The sequence below is a fragment of the Odocoileus virginianus genome, chromosome 19 (genome assembly GCF_023699985.2).
Source record: "Odocoileus virginianus isolate 20LAN1187 ecotype Illinois chromosome 19, Ovbor_1.2, whole genome shotgun sequence".
Lineage (NCBI taxonomy): Eukaryota > Metazoa > Chordata > Mammalia > Artiodactyla > Cervidae > Odocoileus > Odocoileus virginianus.
The window spans coordinates 55,093,213-55,111,183 of NC_069692.1; the positions used below are offsets into that span (position 1 = coordinate 55,093,213).

The window sequence follows — 17,971 nt, forward strand, 5'->3', positions numbered from 1 at the left end:
GAGATGGTGAACAACAAGAAAGCCTGGTACACTGCAGTGCATTGGGTTGCAAAGGGTCAGACACTACTGAGCAACTGAATAACAACGAGTTATATCCTAAAAATATAATTCTTTAAAATTCAGGATCTCTAATCTGAGTTCAACAGGCACAATTGAAGTGAACCTGTGCCACAAGTTAGTGAGATACTGAGGCTCAAGACCATCAGGCTGTTCATCAAGCTTTATTCACAGTAAGGATGATGCTGGTTCCTAGGTTTTTGCAGCTTTCAGGTCAGTGGTAATAATCCTAGTGATCTTCTGGTTGTACATGCTCAGTCTGTCAGTTGTGTCTGACTCTCCAGAACCCCTTGGACTTCAGTCAATCAGGCTCCTCTGTTCATGGGATTTTCCAAGCCAGAATACTGGAGGGGGTTCCATTTCCCTCTCCAAGGCATCTTCCTGACCCAGGGATCAAAGGCACATCTTCTGTGTCTCCTGCATTGGCAGGTGGATTCTTTACCACTGAATCACCTGGGAAGTCCTATAAATGGACAAATATAGCTGAATCCGGCTAATTTTAGGGTGATTAAACTAAGGAAATTCAAATGGAAATACACTCTCTACCTCCATTCTCAAGGAAGGATTCTAATATTTCTCTACATGGACAACCTTATGATAAGAGTTTCCCGCTCAGCCTTTCTAAGAGCAAGAGCTGTATCAAGACTGGGGGACAACCGTGGATCTCCTTATACAAGATTTTTGTGTAATATTGGGTCACATTAGCTCAAGTAGCTACTACCATTGCATTTATTATGTACCTACTACATTATGGCAATTAATAAAACTAGTACTGTGGAAATGCAGCAAGAACTAAGGGAAAAAAGAAAAAAAAAGTTTCTTATCTTAAAAGAGCTATCAATCTTCCCAGAAGATGGAAGTAAATATAGTAACACAAATAATGAATTAGGACTGACATTCAAATTTGCAAATGTGAAGCATTTTCTATGAAAGCAGTGACTGGCCTAGCCCGGGTCAGAGAACGTTGTTTAAGTTGTTCTCAGAAGGCAGTAGAGAAGTTAATCAGGTGAAGTACAGAGCATGAACAAAGAGAATAAAACAAAAGATGTATATAAAATATCTGGGACTTCTGGAATGCAGAGTATTCTCAGTGGAACTCAGTGGACCCTCCCCCACAACAATTAAAGTGGTTAAAATTATTTTAAAAAATCATTCAAAACTACGAAAATTCTCCTAAAAAGATACAACAAGAAGATCAGCAAATAAATGATCTACTAAACCTTGAGGGAAGCAACAAGAATTTGTGGAAATTGAGCCATAACTTGTCAGGCCCACCACCACCATTAACACTCAATTCTATATAACAGAAGCCCAAACCTAAGTACCCTATTCCAGGCGGGTGTAGCCAAGAAGACCTCGATTCACTCTCCGCCTAGTTCCCCGTGAAGGACTGTGGTTTTACCTCTGGAGAGATAGCTGCCCTTTTTTGTCATCACACCATCCAGCTCTGATACCAAAGCTCCATTCCAGGCAAGTGAGACAGAGGAACAGATCATCCTTCCTCTACACCGTCCCCACTAGTGAAAAGGAAATTATTGCTTCGGGATTTTCCTGACAGATGGTGGAAATCTGGGGCCTTGATTGCCCATGCCCTAGCTTAAGGATAGGTGGAGGTTTGCTGCCAGAAGGGGCAATGCAGAAGGATCAAGGGCTGTGTTCCCACAACCATACATGTACTTAGGACAGGAGTATTGCTTCCTGGATGGCACAGTGGTAAAGAACCTGCCTGCCAATGCAGGAGATGTAAGAGACATGGGTTTGATCCCTGGGTCAGGAAGATCCCTTGGAGGACAGCATGGCAACCCACTCTAGTATTCATGCCTGGAAAATCCCATGGACAGAGGAGCCTAGAGGGCGACAGTCCATAGGGTCGCAAAGAATCGGAAACAATTGGAATGACTTAGCATGCATACTCACATCATTGATAAAATAGGATACTTACTTCCAGTTCTGGTACGGTAAAAAGGGGTTCTGGTTATGGGAAAGGTGGACCATAGCACAAAGAATTCTACAGCTTTGCTTGAGGGGACTTATTTTTTTTTTTTTTTTTCATAGAGAATGGACAGTTTCATGCTTAATGATATTGTCAAAAATAATGGAGATCTTGGTGAACCGCAGTTACAAAGAAAATACTAGGTTCATAATACAAGCAAACAACAGAGCAGCCAGAAGTTTAACAGAAGAGAATCTAGACAAATTCTCCTGGAAAGTGAAAGTCGCTCATTCACGTCCAATTCTTTTATACAATTTCATTCAAATTAATTGCCAACACACATGAATAGGGAATGCTTAAGTTATGGTAGAATAATTGAGAGGAATAGGTGTACAGAAATGTAGGTACTCTGAAAGTGAAAGTCACTCGGTTGTGTCCAACCCTTTGTGACCTCATGGACTATACATTCATGGAATTCTCCAGGCCAGAATACTAGAGTGGGTAGCCTTTCCTTTCTCCAGGGGATCTTCTCAACCCAGGGGTTGAACCCAGGCCTCCCATAATGCAGGTGGATTCTTCACCAGCTGATCCATGAGGGAAACCCCAAAATCACAGTCAATTCTGCAGCCTGGGAAGACTATGAGCAAGTGTTAGGTGCACTTAGAGTCAGAGTGCTTAGATCAGGACATGCAGTGAAATTGTAGGCTTTCTCTAAGCCACAAGCAGACCCATCAACACAGGACAGATGCCTCACTGGCATAAGGGCCTTAAACACAACTTCTAAAGAAACACTTACTGAACAGTTAGTTATTTTAACTCAGAGGTGACTCTTAAAGGAGCCAAACTTAAGAATAAAATATCACTTATCCCCAACAATCTGGAAGGCTGGGTCTAAGGCCCAGGGTGGCACCCTCCAAGGAGCCCTCAGAGAGGGAATCTCTGAACTAATGGTCTCTGACTGAATGTGAGACAAAAGTACTTAACTTCCCGGAGTTTCCAAGCAACAAACACACTCAACAGTAAAAGGGTAAAAATCTAACTGGCTAAGAAGACTTAAGCACATTTTTTTCCCCTCCAAAATTGCATATACCTTAGCCTTACACCCCAGGGACAATCTCTAGGTAGCTCAGCTAAAAAATAAAAACAAGCAGAAAACAACATGAGCAGGTACATCACTGCAGAGAAAATATATTTCACACAATTAATTTAAGCAAATCACCAAAGAGTTGCATCACCAGGCAGACAGCAATAATAGCCACCACCAGGTGGAGAGGTGGGGTCTATATTGAGGAGCTACAACATATTATCTAAGACATCCAATTTACAGCCACAAATATAAGAGATGTAAAGACAAGGAAAAAGTTACCCATATGCAGGGGGGAAAAAGCAATGGAAGCAGATGGTGGGTTAAGCCCACAAAGACTTCAAAACAGCTATTATAAACCTGTTTAAAGACTAAAGAAACCAAAATTAAATAATTCAAGACATGTATGATGACAATTTTTCACCAAATAGAGAATATCAATGAGAGATAGATACTATAAAAAAGACTCAATGGGAATTCTATAGCTGTAAAGTTTAGTAATTGAAATGAAAAATTCTCTAGAGAGGTTGAACAGTACTGACACAGGATGCAAAATGGCTCAGTCCTGAAAACATGAAGCTACATGTGAGAGAAAAGTCACAACACCACATAGTGTGATTTCATTTATCTGAACTATTTAGAACAAGCAGATGCATAGAGGCAGAAAGTAGATTAGTGGTTGCCTAGGACTTTGACGTGTATAATTGAATTTTTCCTTCCAAAACTTCAAATTTCACTCCTAAATCCTAACACCTGGTATTTCAGAATGTGCTGTTCTTTGGAAACAGGGTAGAGTAGCATTCTCAGTGGGATACTAGGAAGGAGATTAGGTAAAAGCTAAGTAAAACTGAATAAGATATGTATTTTAACAATAATGCATTAATATTATTTCATTGGCTGAGATATGAGGAAACTGGCTGTGGGTGTACATATGAACTCTGAACTATTTTTACAACTTTTCAGTAATTCTAAAAATATTCTGAAATTAAATTTTACTTTAAAAATGGTTCTAGGAATGGAATTGGTGGTCGATAAACATGAACATTTGAGGGGCATGTTAAGGAATTTAAGGGCTTCTGGGTGGCGCTAGTGATAAACAACAATGCAGGAGACATAAGAGACACAGGTTCAATCCCTGGGTTGAGAAGATCCCCTGGAGTAGGAAATGGCAACCCACTCCTGGAGAATTCCATGGACAGAGGATCCTAGAGGGTTACAGTCCATGACGGACAACAAGTCAGCATGATCTAGGATGCATATACACACAAGGAATTTAAACTTTAAGAAGTTTGGAAAATAACTTTAAATTATAATAAAGCAACATAATCAGTTTTTAGCTCACTCATCCAGAGAGGGGATATCCATGGTACATAGGGACATAAATAAATAAAATTTCCCCAGAAACTATTTTAAAAATGAGAAGGTGATATGTATGGAAAGAGTAACATGGAAACTTACATTACCATATGTAAAATAGATAGCCAATGGGAATGTGCTGTATCTCTCAGGAAACTTAAACAGGGGCTCTGTTTCAACCTAGAGAGGTGGGATGGGGAAGGAGATGGGAGGGATGTTCCAAAAGGAGGGGATATATGTATAGCTATGGCTGATTCATGTGGAGGTTTGACAGAAAGCAGAAAAATTCTATGAAGCAATTATCCTTCAATAAAAAATAAATAAATTTTAAAAATATCATAACTGCTAACCTTAAGGAAAATAAAGTTATTTGACACCACAGATCAAAATATAGCAAATTAAAATGTCACTATTTCAATGATTAATATTGTAGTGTCAAAAAAAAAAAAGAATAATTGAAACAAGGTGAAGTTAATGTTAGACTACCTGGAATAAAATCAAACTGCCTCACTCACTGGAAGTGTCCATTAAAACTTCACTTGTCAGCAGTATTAAAACAATAAATGAGTCATCCTATATAATTTCTAACTAGGTAACTGATTAGATCCCTTGTGGATGTACAGGTTATATGCTTCTTGCACAAACTGCTTAGGATTTCACATCTTTATTCAAATAAGGGAAACAGATTTGGACTATTTCAGTAATAATATGCGTTTCCCTGGTAGCTCAGATGGTAAAGAATCTGTCTGCAATGCAAGAGACACTGGTTCGATCCGTGGGTGGGGAGGATTTCCTGGAGAAGAAAATGGCAACCTACTCCAGTATTCGTGCTTGGAAAATCCCTTGGGAAGAGGAGCCTGGAGGGCTACAGTCCAGGCAGTGGCAAAGGGTTGGACATGACTGAGTGACTAACACACACAGTGATACTATAACTCCTCTTCATGAATCTTCTACCCATCTATGTAAAAATGGTCATTTCAAGACAATTGTTATTGTTTTTCGTGCCTGTTTTTACTTCTAGTCTGTGACGTAGACATTTATTTACATTTTGAATTTAACTCAGGTACTCACTTACCTCTTAAGCCTTTATTTATTACTTCTCCTACTAGTAAATGTAATTTATTATATTTAACTGATTTATGTTTTTAAAGAATTGGATAAGAGCAAAAACAAATCAGCCACATTTTGAAATATTCATATGTAACAATTTTAACAGTTGCTATACGAAGGGCGAAATATTCCAATGTGTCTTAAATTACTCAGGCTGCCACAACAAAATAATGCAGGTTGGGTGCCTTGAAAAAAAAGGAATTCACATCTTTGATATCCTCGGAGGTGGATGTATGAGATCAAAGAACCAACACAGCTTGGTTGTGGTAAGAGACCTCTTCCTGACCTATAGCCCCTTGCCTTTCTGTGTGTCCTTACCTGGGCTTTCATGAGAGAGAGACAGCTCTTCTTTTTCCCTCTTTTTGTAAGGCCGAAAATCCTATTGGATTAATGCCCTACCTTTATGTTTATTTTTATCTTAAGTAATTCCCAAAAGCCCTACCTCCAAATACTGTCATATTGGGGTTAGTTAGGGCTTCAACGTATTAATTTGTAGAGGGACATTTCAGACTGTAACTCATTTTATGTATTAGATTTTGTGGTCTTCTGCATGTTCCTTGTGTTTTTGTCTTTTCCTCACACTGAAAAGCATGCAGGATCTTAGTTTACTAACCTGGGGTAGAAACTGGTGCCCCTTGCAGTAAAAGCATGGGTTCTTAGTCACTGGGCCACCAAGTCCTCCCTCCCTGTTTCTGAATTGGCAGCATGGTATGATTGCTTTTATACCTGGACTAATTAACACTTCTTCTCCATCTGATCACTAGTTGCTTTGCCTGTCTTGTAACTCAAGTTGGTGAAAGTATAACACATGATTTCATCTGCCTAGGCTTCCTCAGAGGCCCGGTTACACTTTGATTTAGCTTCTCCTACTCACTTGATATTCCTCTGTGAGATACTTCTAATTTGCCTACTTGAAGCTGTGCAGAAGGGTCACCTTGTCCTAGAATGAAAGAACTTTTGACAAGTCTTCTGATTCTGTCCTAGACAACTCTGCTCACTGTACTGAAAATAACCACCCCATTTCTCTGTTTTATTGTTCTGAAGCATTCTAGTAATATTTATTGGTCTGCTTAAAATCTCACACTTAATTTATCCAATAGTGTGATCATGACTTTGTTTTTATTTATTCAAGGTTTATGACCATCTTTTATGCTTTTGGCTGAAATATACAAGGTTGGAGGCACAAAATATGGATAGAGATTTTTGGGAGTTTTTTTTTTTTTTTTTTTTTAAGATTATGAAACCTCTCCTATTTTGTTAGTAATATTTCAATGAATTTTACATTTCATATAATAAAAGATAGTCATTTTTTGCCTGGTGTTTGTTAATTCACAAGCTATAGTTATCAGGTAGCACAGTGGTAAAAATTCCACCTGTTGATGTAGAAGGTAAGAGATGAGGATTCAACACCTGGGCTGAGATGATACCCTGAAGTAAGAGATGGCAACCCATTCCAATATCCCTGCTTGGAGAATATCATGGACAGAGGATCCTGGGGGGCTCTAGTCCATGGGGTGGCAAAGAGTTGGACATGACTGAGTGACTGAGCAAACACACAAAATATCACTTTATTTTAAACTATTATCTATTATCTCGTAGAAGTATTTTTTAAATCAAGAATTCACCCTGGATTTATTATATTAGAAACCATCTTTTCTTATTTAGTAACTTTGTATTCACTTTTTTTTAATTGAAAAGATTATATCAAAGATTTATATTTTCATTTGGAGTAAAATTATAATTTGCTTTTGGTTCTAGTTCTAAATTTGTATTTTATTTCATATTTGTTATGATGAGCAATCTTGCATGTCAAATTAACTGGGCCATAATGATCAGATTTACTCAAACATTATTTCTTTCTTGATGTTTTTAGATGAGTATTTTTTCTATGATAAATTATAATAGATGTGTCCTTCTGATGGAATAAACATTGATTAGCAATAACTTTGCATAAACTGCATAGTCTTTCATTAACACTTATGAATGTTTATTATAAGCCCTATCTATACTTCCAAAATAAATACTTATAAATTTTATATAAATGATACATATATATATATATAATATATTTTAAGATATCATTGCTGTAGAAATCCATGTATGAATAATAGTACTTAAAAATATGGCAATATATTATATTCCAGGGCTTCCCTGGTGGCACAGTGGTAAAGAATTCACCTGCCAATGCATGAGACAGAAGAGATGTGGGTTCAATCCCTGGGTTGGAAGATCCCCTGCAGAAGAACATGGCAACCCACTCCAGTATTCTTGCCTGGAGAATCCCATGAACTGAGGGGCCTGGCAGGCTATGGTTCATAGCGTCACAAAGCATACTATAGGGCTGAAGCAACTTAGAACACATCACACACATGTGCTTCATTTTAACAAAGGGTATTAGAGACATTGGACTTTAAGTCCATAAACAATCACATCCACAACAGGGCATTGCTTTTGCTTTGCTCAGCCTCTTCATTCCTTCTGGAGCTATTTCTCTGCTGTTTTCCAGTAGGACATTGGGCGCCTACCGACCTGTGGAGCTCATCTTTCAGTGTCATTTTTTTGCCTTTTCATACTATTCATGGGGTTCTTGAGGCAAGAATACTGAAGTGGTTTGCCATTCCCTTGTCCAGTGGACCATGTTTTGTCAGAGCTCTCCACCATGACCTGTCCATCTTGGATGGCCCTACATGTCATGACTCATAGTTTCATTGAGAACAAAGATGTGATTCACGTGATCAGTTTGGTTAGTTTTCTGTGACTGTTGTTTTCATTCTGTCTTCTCTCCAATGGAGAAGGATAAGAGGTTTGTGGAAGCTTCCTGATGGGAGGGACTGGCTGTGGAGGAATTGGTCTTGCTCAGATGTACCCAGTAAATCTTTAATCCAATTTCTGTTGATGGGTGGGGCTGTGTTCCTTCCCTGTAGTTTGGCCTCAGGCCAAACTATGTTAGGGGTAATGGTGCTAATGGTGACCTCCTTCCAAAAGACTGTTGTAGTCAGTGCCCCAACCCTGCAGCAAGACACTGCCAACACAGGCCTCTGCCAGAGACTTCTGGAGACTCACAGGCAAGTCTGTCTCAATCTCTTGTGGGGTCACTGCTCCTTTCTCCTGGGACCTGGTGACCACAAAATTTTGTTTGTGCCCTCCAAGGGTCTGTTTTCCAGTCCTGCAGAAGTTCTGCAATCAAACCCCACTGGCCTTCAAAGTCAAATTCCCTGGAGGTTCTCAGTCCCTTTGCCGGATATCCAGGTTGGGGAATCTGTTGTGGGCCCTAGAACTTTCACAACAATGTGAAAACTTCTTTGGTAGAATCATTCTCCAGTTTGTGGGTTGTCTTCTCTGCAGCTCTATGGTGGATTAATGGTGATCTCCTCAAGGAATATTTATGCCGCACACCACACCTCTAAGGTCTGCTGCAGCCAGAGCACCTGTCCCTACAGCAGGCCACTGCAGAACCAGGCCTTCACTGGAGACACCAAAACACTCAAAGGCAGGTCTCACTGAGTTTCTGTGGGTTCTCTGTGTCCTGGTGCACACAGGGTTTTGTCTGAGCCCTCTGGGCATCTCTAGCATATATGAGATTTGATTCTAAATGTGATTTCACCCCTCCTACAGTATTGTTGGGACTTCTCCTTTGCTCTTGGAGTTGGGGTATCTTTTTTTGGTAGGATTCAACATTCTCCTGCTGATGGTTGTTTAGCAGCGAGTTGCAGTTTGGGAGTTCTCACAGGAAAAGATGAGCACACATCCTTCTACTCTGCCATCTTGATATGAATAGAAAAACATCTACTCCTGCTTTATTGACTACACCAAAGCCTTTGACTGTGTGGATCACAAAAACCTGTGGAAAATTTTAAGAGAGGGGAATACTAGATTATCTCACCTGCTTCCTGAGAAATCTGTATTCAGGTCAAGAAGCAATAGTTAAAACCAGATATGGGACAATGGACTGGTTCAAAATTGGGAAAGGAGTGTGCATAAAGGTGTATATTGCAACCTGCTTATTTAACTTATATGCAGAGTACATCATGTGAAATGCAGGGCTGGATGAAGCACAGGTTGGAATCAAGATTGCTGGGAGAAATATCAATAACCTCAGATATGCAGATGATAGCACCCTAATGGCAGAAAGTGAAGAAGAACTAAAGAACCATTGATGAAAGTGAAATAGGAGAGTGAAACATTGTCTTAAAATTCAACATTAGAAAAATCTAAGATCATGGTATATGGTCCCATCATTTCATGGCAAGTAGATTGGAAAATAATAGAAAGAGAGAGATATTTCTTCTTTTTTTTTTTTCTTTTGGCTCCAAAATTACTGATGGTTGTGATTGATGGCAGTCATGAAATTAAAAGACACTTGCTCCTTGGAAGCAAAGCTATGACCAACCTACATATTATATTAAAAACCAGAGATGTTACATTACTAACAATTGTCTGTATAATCAAAGCTATAGTTTTTCCAGAAGCCATGTATGGTTGGAAGAGTTGGACCATGAAGAAAATTGAGTGCTGAAGAATTGATACTTTTGAACTGTGGTGTTGGAGAAGACTCTTGAGAGTCCCTTGGACTACAAGGAGATCAAACCAGTAAATCCTCAAGGAAATCAGTTCCGAATATTCATTGGAAGGACTGATGCTGAAGCTGAATCTGAAGCTCCAATACTTTGGCCACTTGATGCAAAGAACTGACTCATTGGAAAATACCCTGATTCTGATAAAGGTTGAAGACAGGAGGAGAAACGGATGACAGTGGATTCGATGGTTGGATGGTACCACCAACTTGATAGACATGAGTTTGAACAAACTCTGGGTATTGGTGATGTTAAGGGAAGCCTGGTGTGCTGCAGTCCATGGGGTTGCAGAGAGTCAAACACAACTGAGCAACTCAACTGACCAAACTACCAATGATATCTTTCACAGAACTGGAATAAATGATTTCACAGTTAGTATGGAATCACAAAAAAAACACCAAATATTCAAAGCTGTTTTGAGAAAAAAGAATGGAACTAGAGGAAAAAAAAAAAAAAAACCTTCTTGACCTCAGACTATACTACAAAGCTGCAGTCATCAAGACAGTGTGGCTTGACACAAAGACAGCAATATAGATCAGTGGAACAAAATAAAAGTCTGAAGATAAATCCATACACCTATGGATGCCTTATCTTTGACAAAAATATACAGTGGTGGAAAGACAGTCGCTTCCAACATGTGGTGCTGAGAAAACTCATCAACTAAACTAGAACACTCAGTCATGTCTTTCTCTTTGTGACCCCATAGACTGTAGCCCACAGACTTGCTCTTCTGTCCATGGAATTATCCAGGCAAGAATACTTGACTGGGTTGACCTTTTCTTCTCCAGTGGATTTTTCCAGACCCAGGGATTGAATCTGGTCTCCCACATTGCAGGCAGATTCTCTACCATCTGAGCCACCAGGGAAGCTCAAAAATAAAATCAAAATGGATTAAAGGCCTAAATGTAAGACCAGAAAGTAAAAACTCTTAGAAGAAAACATAGGCAGAAGATTGTCTGACATAAATCACAGCAAGATTCTCTATAACCTACCTCCCAGAGTAGTGGAAATAAAAACACAAATAAACAAATGGGACCGAATTAAACTTAAACACTTTCGCACAATGAAGGAAAGTATAAGCAAGGGTAAAAGATAGCCCTCAGAATGGGATAATATAATAGCAAATGAAAGAACTGAGAAAAAATTAATCTCCAAAATATACACACAGTTCATACAGCTCAATACCAGAAAAGTGAACAACCCAATCAAAAAGTGGGCAGAACAGCTAGACACACATTTCTTCAAAGGAAACATATAGATGGCTAATAAACACATAAAAAGATGCTCAACATCACTCATTATTAGAGAAATACAAATCAAAACCACAATGTAGTATCATCTCCTACTAGTCAGAATAGTCATTGTCAAAGAGTCTTGAAACAATAAATGCTGGAGAGGGTATGGAGAAAAGGGAGCCCTCCCTCTTAAACTGGTGGTGAAAGTGCAAACTGAAACAACCACTATGGAGAACAGTATGGAGATTCATTAAAAAATGAGGAATAAAGCTTCCATATGACCCCACAGTCCCACCACTGGGCATATATCCTGAAGACACTAGAACTGAAAAAGACATGTACGCCATTGTTCATTGCAGCACTATTCACAATAGCTAGGACATGGAAGCAGTCTAGATGTCCATTGGCAGTTGAATGGATAAGGAAGTTATGGTACATACACACTTTGGAGTATTACTCATCTATAAAAAGAAAAACATTTGAGTCAGTTCTACTGAGGTGGATGAACCTAAAGTCTATTATTAAGAGTGAAGTAAATTTAAAAAAAGAAAGACAAATACCATCTATTAATGCATATATATGGAATCTAGAAAGATGATGATGATGGTCCTACATGAAAGGCAGCAAAAGAAACATAGATGTAAAGAACTGACTTATGGACTCAGTGGGAGAAGGAGAGGGTGGGATGGTTTGAAAGAATAGCATTGACACATATGTATTACAATATGTAAAATAAGCAGTGCAGGCTTAATGTGTGCAGCAGGGCACCCATAGCTGGTGCTCTGTGATGACCTGGAGGGATACGGTGGGAGGGAAGTGGGCTCAGGATGCAGAAGACAAAGGCATGCCTATGGCCGATATGTATTGATGTATGGCAAATATTATCATAATATTGTAAAGCAGTTATCCTCCAATTAAAATAAATTAATAAAAATAAAAGAACAAAGCAAGGTGACAAGATAGAGCCTTGATGTACTCCTTTCCCAATTTTGAACCAGTCCTTTGTTTCATGTCAGGTTCTAACTGTTGCTTCTTGACCTTCATACACGTTTCTCAGGACACAGGTATCATGGTCTGATATTCCCATTTCTTTAAGAATTTTCCACAGTTTATTGTGATTCACATAATCAGAGGCTTTAGCATAGTCAATGAAGCAGAAACAACCGCTTTTCTGGAACTCCCTTGCTTTTTTCTGTTATCCAACACTTGTTGCCAACTTGATATCTAGGTTTTCTACCTTTTCTGAAACTAGCTTATACATTTGGAAGTTCTTGTTTCATGTACTGCTAAAGCCTACCTTGAAGGATTTTGAGCATTACTTTGATAACATGTGAAATGAGTGCAATTGCATGGTAGTTTGAACATTGTTTGGTATTGCTCTTCTTTGGGGTTGGAATGAAAACTGACCTTTTCCAGTCTTTTGGTCACTGCTGAGATTTCCAAATTTGCTGACATGAGTGCAGTCCTTTAACAGCATCATCATTTAGAATTGGAAATAGGCCATATGGAATTTCATCACCTCCACTAACATTGTTCATAGTAATGCTTCTTAACACTCACTGGACTTAACATTCCAGGATGTCTGGCTCTAGGTAAGCGACCACACCATCATTTATATCTGAGTCATTAAGGCTTATTTTTTTTAATAGCTTTCCCATGTATTCTTGCTATCTCTTCTTAATCTCTCATGCTTCTCTTGGGTCCTTATGGTTTCTGTCCTTTATTATGCCCATCCTTGCATGAAATGTCCCCTTGATAACTTAAATTTTCTTGAAGAGGTTTCTAGGCTTTGCAATTCTATTGTTTTACTCTGTTTCTTAGCTTTACTTACTTAAGAAAAGTTTGTCATCTCTCCTTGCTAATTTTTGAAACTCTGCATTCAGTTGGGTATAAATTTTCCTTTCTCTTTTGCCTTTTCACTTTTCTTTTCTCAGTCTTTTATAAGGCCTCCTCAGAAAACCACTTTGCATTTTTGCATTTCCTTTTTTGGGGGACAGTTTTGGTTTCCACGTCCTGTTTAGTATTATGAACCTCTGTCCATAGTTCTTCAGGCTCTCTGTTTACCATATCTAATCCCTTGAATCTACTCATCAATTCCACTACATAATCATAAGATTTGATTCAGGTCATACCTTATTGGTCTTGCAGTTTCCCCTATTTTCTTCAATTTAAGTCTGACTTTTACAATAAGGAGCTCATGACCTAAGCCACAGTCAGCTCCAAGTCTCCTTTTTACTAACCACATAGAATTTCTCCATTTTCAGCTGCAAAGAATGTAATCAGTCTGGTTTGTGTATTGACTATCTAATGATGGTCATGTGTAGAGGTGTCTCTTGTGGCATTGCAAAATGTTTGCTATGGTGAAGTGCTTTCTTCACAAAACTCTGTTATCCTTCCCCTGCTTCTTTTTGTACTCCAAGGATAAACTTGTCCATTACTCCAGGTATCTCTTGACTTCTTATTTCTGCATTCCAATTTTCTATTATGAAAAAGACTTTTTTTTTTTTTTTGGTGCTATTTCTAGAAGGTCTTTTAAGTCTTCATAGAACTGGTCTACTTTAGCTTCTTTGGCATTAAGTCTTGGGGCATAGACTTGGATTACTGTGATTTTGGATGGTTTGCCTTAGAAAAAAACAGGTCATTCTGCAATTTTTGAGACTGCACCCAAGTGTACTTCAGATTCTTGTTGACTCTGAGGGCCACTCCATTCCCTTTAAGGGGGATTCTTGCCCACAATAGTAGATATAATGGTACTCTGAATTAAATGTCCCCATTCCCATCAATTTTAGTTCACTAATTCCTAAGATAGCAATATTCACTCTTGCCATCTCATTAATCACAACCAATTTACCTTGATTCATGAACCTAACATTCCAGATTCCTATGCAATATTGTTCTTTAAAGCATCAGACTTTACTTTTATCATCAGATACATCCAAAACTGAGCATCATTTCTGCTTTGGCCCAGACACTTCAATATTTCTGGAACTATTAATCACTTTCTACTTTTCCTGAGTAGCATTTTGAACACCTTCTGCCTGGGGTGTTAATCTTCTGGTGTCATTTTTTTTTTTTTTTTTTTAATTCATACTGTTCATGGGGTTCTCATGGCAAAAATACTGAAGTGGTTTGCCATTCCCTCTTCCAGTGCACCACATTTTTTCTGAACTCTCCACTATGATCCATTCATCTTAAGTGACTCTACATGGCATGGCTCATGGCTTCACTGAGTTATGCAAACCCCTTCACCACAACAAGGCTGTGATACACGAAGGGGGTAAACATGACTAATTGGAATAGTAAGTTTGTCTTATTACATTGTTACTAAATCCATGTAGATTACTCAATGCTTTCTTATTCACCAAATATTTGTATTTTTCCATTTTGACTTTAAAATCTGTCCAGATATGGAACAAGATTCAGGAGCACAATATAGTTAATCTAGGAGAAAATTATATGAGAGTAATGCAAAGGAAAGAACTGTGACTCATTCTGTCAAGAAACTGATCACTTAATTTGTCTTTAGATTGCTTCAATTTTGTTATGAGAAGAACAGATGTTTAAACTGCAAGTAGCCTGTGATGCATTCTACCTTTTATTACTCAAATGGCTTCTTTACAAATATTCTCTTTTCATAGTTCATTGACCCCCATTTTTCCAACCAACTCATCAACCTTTCCTTTATTCTCATTTCTCCTCATGACCTAGATTACATGGTTGATGATTTTAAGAATACTCCTCTAAGACTCTTTGACAATTTACATATGTGTCTCAGATCTCTGGCAAATTCCTACTGTCTACTTTTTCTGTGTCTTCAACTGGACATTTATATAAGCCATATTATTTCAGAATAAAGTAGAATTCTCTTAGAATAAATTCATAGTTCTCAATATAAAATGGACCTGACAAACTACTTGGATATCATACTAGACTTCTTAGATTTACTAGTCAGTTTCTAAAATAATTCTGTTCACTTTCCAATACCTTCCTCTAATGTCTGCTATTTGCCCCCCAGCTCCAATCTTAGAAAGAAAGAAAAATCATTGTCCATTAATTGTTTACATTTCTTTCCATCAAGCTATAGATTATAACCACAGCAGGGTCATTGGAGCAGTTATGGTTCAGGCTAAGGATTGTTTTCCAGATTATTCCATATTTCTTTCATGTAAGAACCAACAAATACCCAGACAGCTTCTCAAGGCAGTTGGAAGAAACACAAAAATGTTGAGTGGCAGTACTTAAAGTTTCTTAAGACCTGAACTCAGAACTGGCACAATATCATCTCCATCCATATTTTTTTTTTTTTTGTAAAACAAGCTGTATGTTCAAATTCCAAATCATCCATTTCATAATTAAATTCTTACCTCAGTGAATTATCACTAAATTAGGGAAAGGGAGAATATGAGCATCAAAAATGTCTCATGTCACCTATATGTCAATATAAAAACGTATTTTCCTCCTATTTATTTCTTTAAGGGCCAGTCTCACAGATCACATTTGATACCTCTCAATAATAATTTTATCAGATAAATTAAACACTCAATGCCAGAAATAAAACAATGATGCTTCACCATTATCTCTCATATTTTTGCTTGCATATATTCTGTTAGTTCAGCTCAGTCACTCAGCCGTGTCTGACTCTTTGCGACCCCATGAACCACAGCATGCCAGGCCTCCCTGTGCATCACTAACTCCCAGAGTCCACCCAAACCCATGTTCATTAAGTCGGTGATGCCATCCAACCATCTCATCCTCTGTCGTCCCCTTCTCCTCCTGCCTTCTCCTCCTCCTTCTGCTAATACATTTATATTTTTTCACCCCAAGATTGTAGGACAAAAAAAAAGGAATTTTATTGATGCATTTTTCTTACTCAGTTTTAAGTACCAATAAATATTTTCAACACCCGCTTCCAAAACCTAGTTTATTGTTTTAAAATTTACTCTCATGCTATTCATTTTCTCCAATTTAGCTCTTTCATTGTTAAAGGTACCAAAATCTCTCAACTGAGATAATGAATATTATCTCACAGCCGATCTCCATGCTTATAATCATCCCCGATCATCCATCTTCCAAATAAGAGTCAAAGTATTCTTTGTGTGTATTTAAATCAAATAAAGTTATTAAACTAGGGGGAACTCAGTACTTCAACATAGTATCTAGACATTCTACCATGGTCCACAAAATACTAAGTGTTCTTCCCTCGGCTTATTTTCCAGCTTAGCTTTATTTATCTGTCTACCCTTCACCCACTTGGTCATGAAGATCATTTATATTCCTTACTCTAAGGCACAGAAGACTTTTTGCATGATCATTTTTATGTGCTTTCTTGCTCATTAGCTAGGTGATAACTGAATTATCATATTCTCAAAAATACCTTCTAGGACTTTCCTAACTAAAGGAGCCCCCTTCCTTTGAGGTTGCTACTGGATATTACATCACCAAGTCCCAGGTCTGCTTTGGTCACCACTGAAAATGAACAATTAGAAGCAGGTGTTGTAAATATTTATTGGCATTTTAAAATATTTATCTTAATAATAGCTCATGTTATTAAATACATGAAGGAAATATATATGTATTTCCTTATATAAATATATAAGGAAATATATATGCTTTATCTCATGTTTGGCAATTTTTACAGTAAAACATTTAAAACATTATTAATAGTGATAATACAAATTTTAGCCTTTTAGATTTACCAGATTTTTTGGAAGATACTTTGCTTTCCATGATACCCCTGTATTCATGGAATGAAATGACCATGCTGTAGTTCAGTCACTAAGTCATGTCTGACTCTTTGAGACCCCATGGACTGCAGCACAACAGGCTTTTCTGTCCTTCACTATCTCTCAGGGTTTGCTCAAACTCAAATCCATCGAGTTGGTGATGCCCTCAAATCATCTCATCCTCTGTTGCCCCTTTCTTCCCTTGCCCTCAACCTTTCTGAGCATCAGGGTCTTTTCTAAGGAATTGGGTCTTCCCAACCAGTGGCCAAATTATTGGAGCTTCAATTTTAGCATCAGTCATTATAATAAGTATCTAGGATTGACTGAATATCTAGGATTGACTGGTTTGATCTCCTTGCTTTCCAAGGAGCTCAAGAGTTTTCTTCAGTACCACAATTTGAAAGCATAAATTCTTCAGTACTCAGCCTTCTTTATGGCCCAACTCTCACATCCATGCTTGACTACTGGAAAACCCATATCTTTGATTATGTGGAGCTTTGTCAACAAAGTGATGTCTCTGCTTTTTAATACACTGTCTGCTATCTAGGTTTATCAGATATTAGATTTAAACAGTTGTTCAAAATTGATGCAGTCAATTTATACATGTAAAAATGATCAAGAATTAACATATGTCTACTTTGGATACTAGATGGCAATCACAAGGACACAACATATTGTGAGATGAACCTCAGATCACTTAGCATCCTCCTATTTCTCTTGTGTGTTTGTGTGTGTGTGTGACATATGTGTGTTAGTCGCTCAATCATTTTCTACTCTTTGTGACTCCATGGACTGTAGCCCACCAGTATCCTCTGTCCAAGAAATTCTCCATGCAAAATTATTGGAGTGGGTTGCCATTTCCCTCTCCAGGGAATCTTCCCAACCCACGGATTGAGCCC

At 38.2% G+C, this 17,971-nt stretch overlaps 1 pseudogene; it reads left to right on the forward strand.

The window, feature by feature from the left end:
- Nucleotides 1-8,495: 8,495 nt before the first annotated feature.
- Nucleotides 8,496-17,971, forward strand: part of LOC110137809 (stathmin-like) — a 48,686-nt pseudogene continuing 39,210 nt past the window's right edge.